The 15,052-nt window shown below is 43.2% G+C and overlaps 1 long non-coding RNA gene across 1 annotated transcript in view; it reads right to left on the minus strand.

Moving 5' to 3' along the window:
- Positions 1 to 5,205: 5,205 nt before the first annotated feature.
- The window catches only part of LOC108886134 (uncharacterized), a 50,314-nt gene continuing 40,467 nt past the window's right edge, over positions 5,206 to 15,052 (minus strand). Inside the window, exons 3-4 of the long non-coding RNA XR_001961381.2 lie at positions 8,139 to 8,203; positions 5,206 to 6,088 (exon numbers count right to left, since the gene is read on the minus strand). This is a non-coding gene — a long non-coding RNA (uncharacterized LOC108886134). The remainder of the gene's footprint in view (positions 6,089 to 8,138; positions 8,204 to 15,052) is intronic.

The following is a 15,052-nucleotide window of genomic DNA, read 5'->3' on the forward strand; positions in this document are numbered from 1 at the left end:
AACTGCAAAAGGCAAACACTGGTGCAAAATCACTCGACTGGTGCAAAATCATCAGAAATTAGTCAGTACTACAGAGGCTTCAAAATCTGCTTTACCTACTTATTCAACAGCAGCAATCAACTGTTTAAAGAGATACAGATATTTGGGTTGTGAAAAAGCACAGTCAAGTCAGTAAAATCTATGAAACTATGCAGGATGTGAGAAATGGTTTTGAGGAAAAGGCGTCAATTTATCACATGTGAAACAGGCAGTGTTTTTGTCATAAATTTGCATATCTTCTTTTTGCACACTTCACATGTCAGCATATGATTTTCACTTCTGCTTTGTGGGGGAATTGTTTAGATTATCTGCTTGGAAATATTGCCTGAGATATTTTATCTTTTAAACAAAATAACGGTAATTTGAAGTTTTAGTAATTAGTAGAAATGTGTTTATATTTTTATTTGCAGAGCTTGTAATGCTGCGTCTATAGTGCACAAATAATGTGGACAACTTATTGTGACATTTCTTTGTGACAGCTTCACATGAAGACATAATTTATTCGAACAATTGACAGGCTGACACCCTCTGTCTAAATTCACCAGTGGCATAATGAGACATCTCTATCTGACTGTGTTTCCCAAGGTAAACTCCAGAATATCACTAGGCTTTCTAGCGAAGAGGACTAGTACTAACCTGACCTTTGGCTTGACATTTCTTTCACAGAGAGAAGAAATGAGCAACACTGCTGGGGAAAATGCACCTCTAGAAATTTTAGTGTCTTCCATTTAAAAGTGATCCTTCCTCTTTGCCAATCAGTAAAGGTCAAGCCACTAAAGCTGCTGTGCTGCTGGAAAATCATCAGATTTCTGGTGAAAAGAGGGGAAACATTTTTTTTTAATCATTTGTCATAATTTCTCCCCCGTTAGACAGATTTGGCTCGACAGGGCCAGTCGGCAAAAGTTCAAACGTGGTGTTCAGCGGAGCCGGGAGTGACATTCTCACCGAGGCGGGGGGACAACCCAGAGCGTTTGAGGTGGTCTCTCAGCTGGAATTCTGAATCAAGGAGTGAAATGGCCTGTCAGAGTGATGTATGATGCAGAAGGGACAGAGGGCTGGCATCCTGGACTTGAGAACGTCTACCGTGCCCCTTCATTTCACGCAGACAGGCAGGAAACACGCATGCATGTGAATTCTTTTACTGTCTCACACGTCCATAGGAAAAAATAAGATATACTTAAAGCAATGCTGTAAATTAAGATGAAAGGATGAGGGTGTGAACTTGCTGCTACTCTGCACTGGCTGTAATTCACTTATCTAAAAAAAAAAAAAAAAAATCCCATCACAGTGCGACCGAAAACATAAAATCCACATGACCCATGACTTAATCAGGGATAAAATGTTCATGATTACTGGCCTTACTTGCAATGATGTATCATATAGTTCCTCTCTCTATAAATATGTCTCTTCTTGTAATCACTTCTCCAGAGACCAGACACAAAGGAAAGGGAAATACAGCTCTGAATCAAACTGTTCTGGCTCATAAGGTCAAGCTCACATTATCTTTATCATAATTGAAAGTAAACCCACGCTGCTCTCCACCTCGCTGCCTCTCTCACTCTCGCTCTCATTACAACCTCTTGGCTCTTCTGGTAACGCCATGATTTCCATCTTGGCTTGACACCCCCCCCCCCTCCTCTTCCATCCTGCCCAACCCCACCCCCCAAAACTCTCCCACACCCCCTTGCCCCCGCCCCTCGCCTTGCCACTGCCTCTCTGCATTGATGCTGATAATTACCACTGAATGGATCTGCAGATTCCCATGGATGTCAGCGGAGCCTTTGGCCTGTTCTGCCGCTCCCCTCCCTCCTCCACCTCCTCATCCTCTCCTGCTTCCCGAGTCTCCCCTTCTCCTTCTCAATGGGGGATTAAGAGAGAGGGAGAGAGGCGAGGGATGGAGAGGGTGAAAGAGGGTGCTTGCCCAGACTGAGGGATGGTTTGCCATGCAACTGCCTCATCTATGTCACCTTGCCAATCAAGGCTGTCACCCTGGATAAACCAGAAACACTGCTGCGTGTTTTATGATTTTTGGGAAGCCCATAACCTTAATGTCACTATCAATTTGCTGTTGATGTATTGATAAAGTTCTTACTTGGGAAAATATGGTCATAATAAACTCAAGGTAAATCCCATGACACATTAGAAAGTGAAAACCTGTTGGAAAATGGGTTACCTCTATAAAGAACAATTGTGGAAAATATAGAGAAAGGGGAAAGTAGTGGATTCCCACCATTTCTCCAGTGCAAGCAGAGCTGAGTGGATCGACGTCATGGTCACTGGGAGCCCACGCACCCTCAGCATGCCAGAGGTAACCGATACCCCGTCAGCGCTCATCCAAGCTCGAAAACCCACTAAAGCTATGCTTTCTTCCAAGGAAGTCCAAGGAGGGGCCAACCCGGCACACCACAGTTAATCACATCACACCACAGGGAAAGCATGAAGACTGCAGAGAGGGGCACTTTAAAGTGGGTAAGAGAATTGGCATGATGCACAAGATAAAGACAGAAGGCTGTATGGGAAGAGCAAAAAGGAGAGTTATTTTATTTTGTCCATTAAAACCAGTATGTACCAGAACAAGTACCACCATGCATCACATGTTACTCTTTAAGTAACGTCCTGAAAACGTGGACCTTTTCCAAGACCAAGTGGTAATTGTGTCATTTTTTCTTCGGATGCAGCCCCAATTTGAGGAAATGGTTTGGAGTGCGCTTAAAGGCGTCTATGCTGCAGGAGTGTTTGGAACCAACAAGGTTTGGCTCCGGGCTGCATGTCAACCTCACTTCAAATTATCCTCATTAACGACAATTCCAAGGGGAAACGGCCATTTGTATGTGTGTGATACTCTGGTGAACAGGGCCTGTAATAGTCCTGGATGCACACCAGCATGAAAAGTGGCATTTATTAGTCAGGGTCACAGGTTGAACCGAACTGAGCCAGGCAGCCAATAGCAGCTCTCCTGGCTCTGATACTGTGGGAGAACCCACAGATTTGTTACTTGACGTCATAGTCCGATGAATGGAGGAACACCCCAATTACTGCCCTTTTTCAAACTGTGGGGACATAAAAAAGGGGGAGAAAGAGCTTATCTGTGAAAACATGTCATGTACCTCTTTGGCTTTCATTTTCAAACTTGGAGAGTTAAAATAAAACTTTGATTTTAAAAAATCTGAGAGGATATACTAATATACCAAAAAAGGAATCATGCAAATAAAGGTGAAAATCAAACTTTACCATGGGCAGATAAAAACGGCGTGAATCCTCTGCACTGCCACAATGCCTTCATCAATTACAGAAAATTAATCATGGCTTGCAGGGCTGTGCCTTCATGCCTCCCCAAATGCCCCCACATTTTCCATCTCATGAGCGCACACACACACACACACACACACACACACACTCCCTCCTTGAAACTCATGGCAAGAGAAAGCGCGAGACACAATGAAACTTGCACCAAAACTTGGCAGAGCGTCAAGTGAGAGCTAAGCGTCCGACACAAAGCTTGACATTAAAAGTTTGTGGCTTGACACTGCTTGCTGAAATATTTTTCCAATTGCATTTGGGAGTTACATCAACACCCCTTATAGAAGAGAGGTGGAAACGAAGAGGGAACCCGCCATTATATCCCAAGACAGTGTATCTCATCCCTTCCCCCTCTTCCCCCCCATCTCCTCCTATCATTTCCCAAGACTGTTTACCACAAACACAAGAGCAACGCTGCCTGAGCTCATTACGGACAGCCAAGCCACAATATACTGCCAAGTCCTGCCCCACGGCCTGGGCCTAACTCTGTTGTCTTGGCAACCCAGCATCCAAGAACATGGAGCGGAGGTGGGGTGTGTGGTGTGTGTATTGGGGAGAGAGGGGGGTGTTTAGGTTGGTTGTGTGCTGGTGCTGGTTGTGATGTGTGTTTTGGGGGGGGCTGCATGATGTCATCCTGTAGCATGGAGGGGGCCAATCAAACCCTGAGAAAATTATGTCACCTTTTGTTGAGCCGGTCTATTCAGAGCTATAGAAGTGCAGTGAATTGAGAGCTGCAGAGAGGTCATTTTTCCCCCAAGTTGTGTATGTGTGTATGCGTGTGAAAAAGCGAGGGGGGGAGAAAAAAAAAAAGCGGGGGAGGCAGGCAAGCAGGAAAGTGCATTGTTGACATGCTAATGTTGTTGACCGTAAGCAAGGCCATGAGGATGTCATGAAGCTCAACTTCCAAAACATCAGCACATCACACCCCACCCCAACCCTTTTTCTTTTCAGATGGCGCTGACCTCGTCCCCCACAAATTTGATTCTTAATATGATCCCTATGATGCTTTGGACAACTTGTGAGGACATTGTCAAGCGTCAGAATAAAAGACCAGACCGGTCGGCTTTGTTTTATCGCAGAGAGAAAGGCAACAATAAGCAACCCCTTGAGGAATAATTACCCCTAAGCAACTCTGCTACCCGCACTCTCACTCCAATGTCCCACTCCTCCCGGCCAAACCTTATTGAATCACAGCTGAAATTGACAGTGAAAGACAGTTCAATGGGAAGTCACTGCTGAATTGTTGAGCTCACTCAAACTAATTGAAAACAATAAAAGCATTTGTAGTGTACGCTGGAATGTCTTTCTGCAGAAGGCTGGGAGCTGAGGGGATTTTCATCCATAAGATGGTAAAAACTCCCTGCAGTTTGACTCATGTTAATGTAGACCGTGACATTTAACACTTCTCTGTCAACATCATACATACAAGGTTTACAGACAGTAAACTCAGCAGGCAAACACACTTTCAATGATGTCATCTTTTTCAGAAAAACAGAATTGGGATAAAGGTAAACAATGTTTTTTTTTTTTTTAGCTTTATCACTTCACTGTGAAGTGAAACTTTAACAATTCAGTTCATCAACATGTAAAAGTCATATTTATCCATTTCTACTTTAGAATTCACCTTTTCATTGCCTGAACAGAAAAGGAAAAAAATAAAGTGTTACATCCCCTGACAGTCCCCAGACAGGCACAGGTTGGCAAATACTGGCCAAACTAGTAATGAAACCAGCATGACTAACAACAAAAGTAGACACACACCAGCACATCAGCAGACAGATAACGAACATCATGAAATCATCTCATCAGTTATTAATCTCATAGATCTACAGCTGCCATAGCAAAACAAACACACGGCAGCTTGGATACATTTGATTTTTTTATTTCTGTTAATAGGGTTCCATAGACACAACAGAAGTTATGAAGCTATAAATCATAATGAGAATATGCAGTTTGACAAGATAATTAATCAATATTAACACAGGCTGTCATTGTGTCACAGTAAAATGCACTGTCAATAGGAGAATTTTTGGATTGCATTCATCAGCACCTTTATGATAATGGATTCTTTGTAATCACCATTAGAAGATGTCAGATGGCATATTACCAGTGAATGAGTAATGGTTCAGAGGAATCTTGATCACATGTGTCTAAATTTGTTTTACACCACAGGAGAGTGCACTGTGCTCCTCACTAGATAAACTTTATATGTGAGTGCGCTGGTGTAAGCACTACCTTCCATTTGTTAAAATGGTCTTAAAAATGAAAATAACATCTGATTATTTTCCATTTCCAGTTCCAATTCTTGTTGATACCAGTCCCAGAATAAAACAGTAAATGTCACAACTACAGTACAGTGTATGGGCAACAGTGTGAATAAACACTGGATATCAAAAGCAGATGTATATACGGGAAAATATTAATCCAGGTTCAATTTAGAAAAAGTCAAACAATATGTAGATCCCGCTGTGGTGAGTACAGTAAATGCGCATTCATCGGCTTGACTTTCCTATCGAGCACCTCCCCAGATAGGGTTGACTGATCTGTTCCATAATGTCTGAGCAGCAGAATACACTCTGCTGTCCCGCTGAGTTTATGTCACAGCGTCTCCAAGTCAAAGTTGCTGGCGCTGGATCTCGAGCGCAAGATTGTCAGTGATGGAGCTCATGCTGTCAGCAGCCATGCCAGGAGCAAACATCTGCTGCAGGGGGATGCTGGTCCGCAGTCCAAACCAGGATTTAGTATGATCCTAGAAACATAATACAGAAACTAATGATTGACTGAGGCCAAAAACCACTTGAAGCTTGAACATTGACACATGTTTCTCATACCCATTTTAAAGTCTTTTCTGGCAATATTTTTTCTCCAATATTAAACATAACTGTTACTTCAAGTAACCAGAGATGTGTAAAACACCCAAAACTGATCAACACAAAACTTTCGCTCGGCTAATTCCAGAACAGATTTGGCTGTTTTTGCAGTCTTTCCACACAAAAAAGGGCTTGAGATTCAAATTGGCATATAAAGAAGTTGCAGATGAACCACCCAGAGCCTCATCCACAGCTGAAATTATCACATTATAAGTGGTGGCAAAATCCAGGCTGTGTGTTTTGCTTCCAGCGGTGTGGATACAAATCACCAAGCCTGCTCATTGTGCAGCTGGAACCGGCTATTTTCCAGTCCAATACCAGAATTAAGATCTCACCCTGGTAACGTTTAGGCCAAAAAGAAAAAAAAAAAAGGAATTCCTGATTACAAAGATATGTCCCATTTCAATGATTAAAGAAATGAAATATCACTTTTATCTAGAACATGAGCGTGTGAACAGATCAGGAAGAAGATGGGAAAACTGATTCATATCCAGAACAACAGCTGGATGAATATGTTTCTGAGAGCAGTGTTGATCAGTGCACAACATCTGCTTTTCCACAACAACGTAAGAACATCCAAAGGTGAGGTAATGCTGATACGGTAGGTGGCCTCTTGACTAACCCTGCTCTGCTTTAACCTGTGCTCCTCCCACATGATGACATAACGTTGTCTGCCCCCGCACACCATCCACCCCAGTCCTGCGGTTGTCATAGCAGCAAAGTGGCAGGACCGGCCCGTCTTGCCTGTTCTTTGCCCGGGGAAGGAACAACATGTCAGAGGATTGGTAGTCATCCATCAATGTTCCTCATCTGCTTTCTGCCTGTCTGCACCTCTGAGCTGGTTTACCTGAGAGGAGTCACGTTCCACCACCGTACAGGATATGGCATCATTCTTTTGCACTCTTTCTTAATTTCACTGCTCCTGCACTTCTTCCTCCATCCCCTGGGCCTAACACAGCACCATCTATTCCCAGCTTGCTTCCCCTGGCCTAAGCTACAGCCACGCTTTTGCTTTTAGTTAACACAGTCATCTTCTACCCTCATGGTTCTATGCTTTTTAAACTTCACCCCTCAAGTGTCTGCCTTTCCTGATTGTCCTCTATCTCTCCTTTGCCCTCCATTCTGGTTTTTCCCTTCCCACGTTTCTCTCCAATGCCTCACCTTGGAGCAGAGCCAGTAGAGCTGCATCAGCATATACAGAGCCAGGTCCTAACCTGCCTCTGAGACTCAGCCTGCCTGTGTACGCCTGTCTGTGCCTGGGGCTGCGGCTGAGGCCGTCCCCTATCTACCTCCCTCATCAGCACATCTACTGTACCTGTCTGCTGGCTCCATGCCATCCACACACACACAGTCCCGCTTAATTTACTGAGGGAACCAGGTAGAAGAAGAAGAAAAAAAAGAAGAAGATAACGCAAGCCTAAAATCTATAGAAAAAGACTACTCATGTCGGGGTCAAGCATGTTTGACCTCCCCTGAGAACACCCACGGGTACCCTGAGAGGCGCACGTATACAGTGCCACTCACTCAGGTTGTTGGCTGCTCCACACAATCCCATCAACAGGTTTCTTTGAAGGCCACCGACTCTGTGGTGGGCCATCAAAGCATATCTTCATTCAGTTCCACTGAAAGGATCTGAGGCTCCTGAGAGAAGCCGTGTTTGAAGTGATATCTCTGTGCCACTGCATTCTTTACCTGTGCTGTCATGACTTGAGTTACACAATTAAAAAAAAAAACAAGAACACGGGCATAAAGCCAGTGCCACCACCCTGATCATGTCTCTTATACATGTGAACTGCTACCTCTGTTTGATCAGTGAATGTACCAAACTCTGGTTGTTTATAGCAACTGTCAGTTCATAATAAGACTGCGCTGTGAGTGATCATATATTCCACTGAATGAAGATCAAACAAAAGCCAGAGTCATCCCTACCTGTTGAATCTCTTGAGATCATGTTTCCATTAGTCAGCCTCTTCTTGGTGCTCACCTGAGATCATCTGAAAGAGATAAAGGCCAGGGAAAAGAAATGATTCAGCGAGGGCCTCATTCAAATGAAAACATAAAAGTTGACAAAAAAAAAAAACAGAGGAATCATATTTAATTTAGTCCAGCTCTGCCTAAACTTGCAGACTACAACTAATATTTATTTCTCTACAGTGCAATAAGAGAGAAAATAGTTCGTTTCTCTGCTTTCATAGGGAAGATGGGTTTATGGCATAGTGGTGTGAAACCCTTCTTATTTAACGATTAACATGATTAAAACAGGAAAAAAGATTGAGGTTTCTTTTTTTTTCTTGTAAAGAACTGGATATTTTTTCATCTTCACACCTTTGAACATTATCCAAATAATATAGAGGCACAAGTAAATAAAAAAAAGAAAGAAAAAGAAACTACTCAGTTAAGGAGCCATCTTTCTAAGTTACTTATCATGATCCATGAGTACAATAACTGCACAAATGCCAAAAGTGACACCATCAAAATCGAGGAAAAGGTCCCCCTGCTGTTACAGGCTTAGGTTAGCACTCAGCTGCCCTGACCACCTTCCTGCTGCATTATTTTTAAGGCTCTTGCTCAACCAAAGCTGCTTTTATAATGACCACAGGACCTCAGACCTTCTCCAGTATCTTCACAGATCATTTAAAAAGTCAACCCTGGAGTAACAACATAGATCACCCCTAAATCTGCTTTATGTAAATCTAAGGTTTCAACGGAGTTCTGCAGTACCTGGCAGTTCAGGAGAATGGAAGCAGTAATAGTGGCTTTTCCATTGTAGCATTTAAAATTTACGCGGTGTGCTGGTTTGATTTTATAAGGTCAGCAGGTTCAAGGTAGATATTGGATCAAGAAACTTGCAAGTTTCTCCATACAAAGATGTTTAAGACTGAAGTTGTGCTCTCTGGACCACTGACAGCTCAGGTCCCTCCTCATCCATTCGCGGACAAAGGTACTTCTCTGCTTCTGAGTTTCACTGTCCCAGACCTGTTACCGTGGAAACAAATGCACTGTTTCCGAGTGACACAAAGCCTGAACTTAAGAACCTCCTTTCAGGTTGAAGGCTCCAAGAGTCGAGGGGAAAACAGCAATAACAGGACGGCGGGGAGAGAAACTGAATACCAGCAAATTGCTTCCCAGAGTTTCTGGAGGACATGGTAAAATAATTCTTTCTTTCCTCTCCCTTTTAAAATACCTTTCCCTGGCACCAGGCACCACAGGTAGTTGTGTGCTGGTCCCATTTCTTTTATATCCCTTCTTATATTTCTGTTTTTTCTAGCTATCGTACTGAGCTAAGTGAGTTATCATGTACACCAGCAGGCTGGAGCTGCATGTGGCTAGGCTAAGCCTCCAGATGAGGTAATGTTTACAGGGTTGGCGAGCCAGGAGAAGGGTTGGTCAGGTCTTGATTAGCTCAGGGGTAGGGGCTCTCTCTAATATTGGACACCCCTTTGTGTGGTGAGATTACTACCTTATGAAAAACTGCCCCTGCTGACACGCCTGATGGGATCAGAGCTTCCTGCCCGCTACATCGTCCTGCTTATGAGCTCTCCACACACAGGAGAGAAAACACGCAGCCAAGCGCCAAACACCACACACACACACACACACACACACACACACACACACACACACACAAACTTGTATCTCTCAGAAAAGACAGATAAGAGCAGTGAGAGATCATATGCAAATCTCACAACTTCTGTCCATGCTCACATGTAAAGAAGCATTTACACAGACGTGCAGCTGCAAACATCACCTCCTCTCCCCCTACTTGTGTATGTCATGACCACAACTGATGACCCGCAGATGGAAAACAACCTGCATTTATTAACAAGGCCAGATGACACACAAACACACGCTCATGCGCACGCCGACTTGCTTTTACTGTGGTCGTCTCCTCCGGCCACTCTCCAATGAAAATCACATGATGGACCGCATCCAGCTCTGAGAAAACAAGCCGGAGAATCTCCACCCCGAAAAAAACATCAACAAACAATGTTAAAAAAACAGAGAGGATTCAGAGGCGAAGCTTTCAGGGGATTTGATCCTAGCAGTCCTCTAAAGAGGGCTGAGGCTATAGGATGATTTCAATTATTTGATATAATTTCTGATGGTCCATTAGTTCAAAATAAAGCTCTGATTATATGAGATGTGTAAACAGAAAGCTGCAAACAAAACCTGCATCGGAGTCTGAAGCTGAGCTGTACTTTTTTCCAGATGCGTAATCGACTCTTAATTAGCAGTGGCCTTACTTTCATGTAACCTTTCCCAAATAAATCTTATTTAAAACCAAGAACAACAGAATAAATGTCACATTTTTGTTTCCACAACCACATAGCAAACTTCAACACCTCCCTATTTCTACTGTTTAGGAGCCTACCCTAACAAATGCTCATATTACTGCAGGGCAATTCGTGAAAACAAATAAATACTTGTAGGTGTATACACACAAGCACGCAAACTCTCTCTCTCTCTCACACACACACACACACACACACACACACTCACCACTCACTCACTCACTCAGGACACTGGCACAACCTTGCGCCAGTGGTCCTTTAAACCAGTCATGTGAAACGACCCGTTCCTTTCTGCAAATCAGATTACATCTCCGAGCTGAGGACTGCAAGTCCACACACACATTTAAAGCTCAGGGCTCAGGTCTGCACAACACACACACACAGCTTAATCAGATTTTGCCCCACAAACCCTCTCGTCTGTGTGAATGTACGCAACCTGCTAGTATCAGCCAGGCCCAGAAATACTGTTTCAACGTACATATATAAACTTGCAGGACAGAGTAAATATACTGCACAGTATGTATGGAGTATCTACAGTAAACTAAACTGAGTGCAGCTAAGGCTACAGATTCCCTCGAATAAGAACAAAACAAAACAATTTCTTTGTCAAAGAAAATCATAGAGGGCTGTGATAAGCCTCCTTTCAGCAGCGCTCGACTGCTGTTTGGCAGCTCTGCTATGGAATGAGCACATGTGGAAACATGTTTATAGTGTGTTTGGCAGGAATGCAAATGATAGATGATTTGCAAAATGATTCAAGTCCTATTCAGGTTACCAAGTGCTGATGTATTACAGCAGGGGAATCTAGAAAAGTTGTTTCTTCTGCTTAAATTAGAATCAAATTTGCCCAGGTTGATGGTTTATTTTTGAGCTTAATTATTCCATCGAGTGAATGAGTTAGCAGGAAAAAAGTATATGGCTGCTTAAATAAACATAAAACATGGTGAGTGTGTAAATATTGTTTGCTTCTATGGTGCTGAACACTTTTGACATCTTTGCACATTTTCTGATTCAGTGATCAGATGTGCAGCTATCCAAGTTTTCTGCTCCAAGTCTTTCATTCTAAGTCATGATGCAAAAGCAGCTAGTTGGCTGGCTGCTGGTGGACTGGTCGGCTTAATCATACCCAGACAGTTGGAGGAATTACAAGTCTCTGTCCCTACAGGATCTACATTAAGTCTCCACTCTGCTAATCAGAAAGCCCCTCAACTACATCAGCATGTCCCTCTGGCTCAACCATCAACCAAATCTCATTTGTCTTTACAACTTTTTGAGGAAATTTGAATTACTTCTCTATCGAGTCTGGAAAAACAATCACTGCTGTCTCAGGGTTCATTATAATAAACAAAATCCTGAATAGATCAGCTGTGTAGCTCATTGTCTGTGCTCCTTTTGACCTTGATGCCATGGAAATCAGAGGGTGGGAAGATGTGGGTGGCAGGAAGCTGAGATAGTTGTGGATACAATGGGGTGTCAGGACTCTGTCAGTCAGTCCCAACTCAAGTTCAACTCAAGCGGCTCATTCTCTCTTCACAGAGACATCTGAGAGCGACAAAGACCGGCAGCCGAGGGGAATGGAGGAGTGGAGGGACCATGCCCTGGGTTAGATTCCACTGGATGCTCTGATAAAATGACAGGAAAGGGCAGATTTGGGCAGGGCAACAGGGGAATCTGGCTGAGGCTACTGTTACTCCAGGAAGAACTCACTCATCCCTTAGATCACCTGCCACACCTGTGGAGGGCCAGGATCTGATTCACAGTGCCACCAGCCAGGCACTGGGAAGGTCACCAGAGCCTCGGACTGGACTCAATGTAAACTGATGTAAGGTTACTTCTACAGCAACTGCGTACAATAAATTATTATTTTGATTGTCTTATAAGTATTGGACCAAGAAATACAAATACGTGCGTAAATTATTTTCCAAAGCATTAAGAGTTTTTGGATTTGAAACTTTCCAGGCAGCCACTGGTTTTCCATTAATTTCAGTATGGTAACAAACCTTGCACAGAGAACCATCCATGAACCATTCTGTCAAAGTTACATGGCTGTGTGGTCTTTTTTGGTGCCTTCAAGAATCAAACATCTAATGACAACTGTCATTAGTGGACAACAACATTTTAATTTAACAAATAAAAAAATGTAGATTATTGTTTTGTTGGATGTCCATGTTTGCATGTTGTGGGTCAGATTTTATGACAGCATAGTAAATGAATGTAATTCTGGAAGCTCCTATGTCAACTGTTTAGAGCTGCAGTAACATGCGACAGCAGCAATATAACACTAACTTTGAAATCGATAAGTGGGTTTCAAATGGGTTATAAGTCCATAGCATTTATAGTCTTTTTTTTATCATTATCACTGACAAATGAGTAATGAGGACCCTGGCAACTCATGATAATATGTGTCATAATTTTGACATTTACTGTAGGTAAGCAAAACTCCTTATCACGTCAATCAAAAACCTGCAAGTGTAATAAGTTAGTGGAAATGGAAAATCTATGATGTAACTCAGAGGACATATGGCCAGTCTTAGAGCACACACACACACACACACACACACACACACACACACACACACACAATGGTAAAATAAACCACAATGTAGTGTCTTCATCTGGAGTGCATTTCCTGTCCACCGGGTTGGCATATGGCTGCTGGTTCCTGTTTTACACCACTACATCTCTCTGTTGTAGTTCCCTGGTTGCACCGAAACAACTTATTGTTGAAACCCGGACAGAAGTTTTGTGACAGGACCAGTGACCTTAGACGTCTGTTGTGGGTGTTGAAAATCTAAAGCAATGAGATATACTCCACACATCTGGAAAAACACTACATGGGGGATTATGTTGGTTTAGCATATAGTTCTGACAAGGCACGGCTCCCAGTTTTGCTTAATTCTCTCACCAAGAAGCAGAGAGGTGAAATCATCAATGTCATATGCTGACCCAAAACTCACTTTTGGAATGGATATTTAAGAGGATAATAAAGTTACATCAAGCGGCTCTTTAATAAGACAAATTAGACAGCTCAACCCTCCTCCACTGGTGAGCATACTGTGGAAAAAAAACTAATTTGTGTGTTGAATTTTACAAGGTGAGAAGTGAGAAGACAGTTCTATTCAGCAGCAGTGGCAGTGATGAATCATCTTGTCTCAAACAAAAATGTCACCAAGTAATCTTCTATCACCTTTTTAGCCCAGTAGAATAAGTGACCAGGAGTGGTCACAGGAGCTGTGAAATGTTAGTTTTAGAGTGAAGGTAAACAGCCTCTCCCATGGTGGGCCTGTACCCTACACAGAGTAAGCACATGTTTCCCATTGTGGTTAAAAGGGAAGGGGATTAAAGTGTAGTGCAGCCGGAGCCACAGCCATACACCCCATGGTGGGATCACAGTACTCTCAGGTCTTTCAGTACTGCTGATGCAGCCCAGTTGGAAGTGGCTGGTGTGCAGGGAGAGGCCATGGCCAGATCTATCAGATGGGCCAGTCAGGGTCCTCTCGAGCCTGAATTTGAGGCCTTTCTGCAGGGCTGAGGAGGCAGGCATGTTACCATGTTGACAGAACTGCCTGACTGAGGCTGGCAGACACAAACACAGGGTAGGCAGGGATTATGAAAAGGTGTTGAAACCAAGCGGATTTTGCTTTTCAGAGGCCTAATACTGTCCCTATGAAAAGAGATCACCTTCAAAACTCGTATTAAAAGACAGAGACAAATACATAGAAAAAAAAACAAATGAAGGCAGGGTTAGACTGAAAATGAAAGCAGGAAAAAAAAGGTTAATGGTCACTGGTTTCGGCTGCCAAATTTCACCCCAGGGCTTCAGGGTCAGATAGGCCACATTTAGGTACCACAGGGGACAGTTAAAGCAGGAGACTGTGACTGTGCAGCCAATTAAAGGACACTTTAAAAAAGCAAATAGTGCAAGGGACATTGAGGAAGATATGCATAGTGGAGCATATCTGCACTTACCAAAAACTGCCAATTAACCAACACCCCATGAAGCTCAGCTGTGACTGCTTCAGCTGGAGAGCTTCCATGTGCAGTGAGTAAAACTTCTCTCTGTGCAGGCTGGGTAACGGACAGAGAAGCAGGGTGGAACATTCAGCCTGTCAGTGTCACCCGTCTCTACTGACAAGTTTTAGGGACTGATAATGACTTATTGTTTGAGGGTTTTCTGAGCACAAGTCAAGCCGATTCTCAAAATCATGTCACAAACATTGTGACTTGGGCCGGACTTGCCTTGATACTCAAAAGCCAAAACAGTGAAGTCTCAAGTTTTTATCTGATAACCATCACACTTTGCTCCACCCAGTGAGATGGGAGTGTCACCCAGACAAGTTGAAGTCAAGTATTTGAAAAAAAATTATGAACTGTCATTCTTAACCTTTTGGCCTCAAAGCCCACACACATAAACATAGATAATTATATGCAATACGTCTGTCAGTCTCACAGTGTCAGTGTATCTGCTTCTGTATATGTCTGTGGGAGGAACTCAGGGAGCAGGGGCTGTGTGCACGGCCTAAGTGTTTGTGCAGATTTGCAGGACTCTCT

The sequence above is a fragment of the Lates calcarifer genome, linkage group LG11 (assembly GCF_001640805.2).
Source record: "Lates calcarifer isolate ASB-BC8 linkage group LG11, TLL_Latcal_v3, whole genome shotgun sequence".
Lineage (NCBI taxonomy): Eukaryota > Metazoa > Chordata > Actinopteri > Centropomidae > Lates > Lates calcarifer.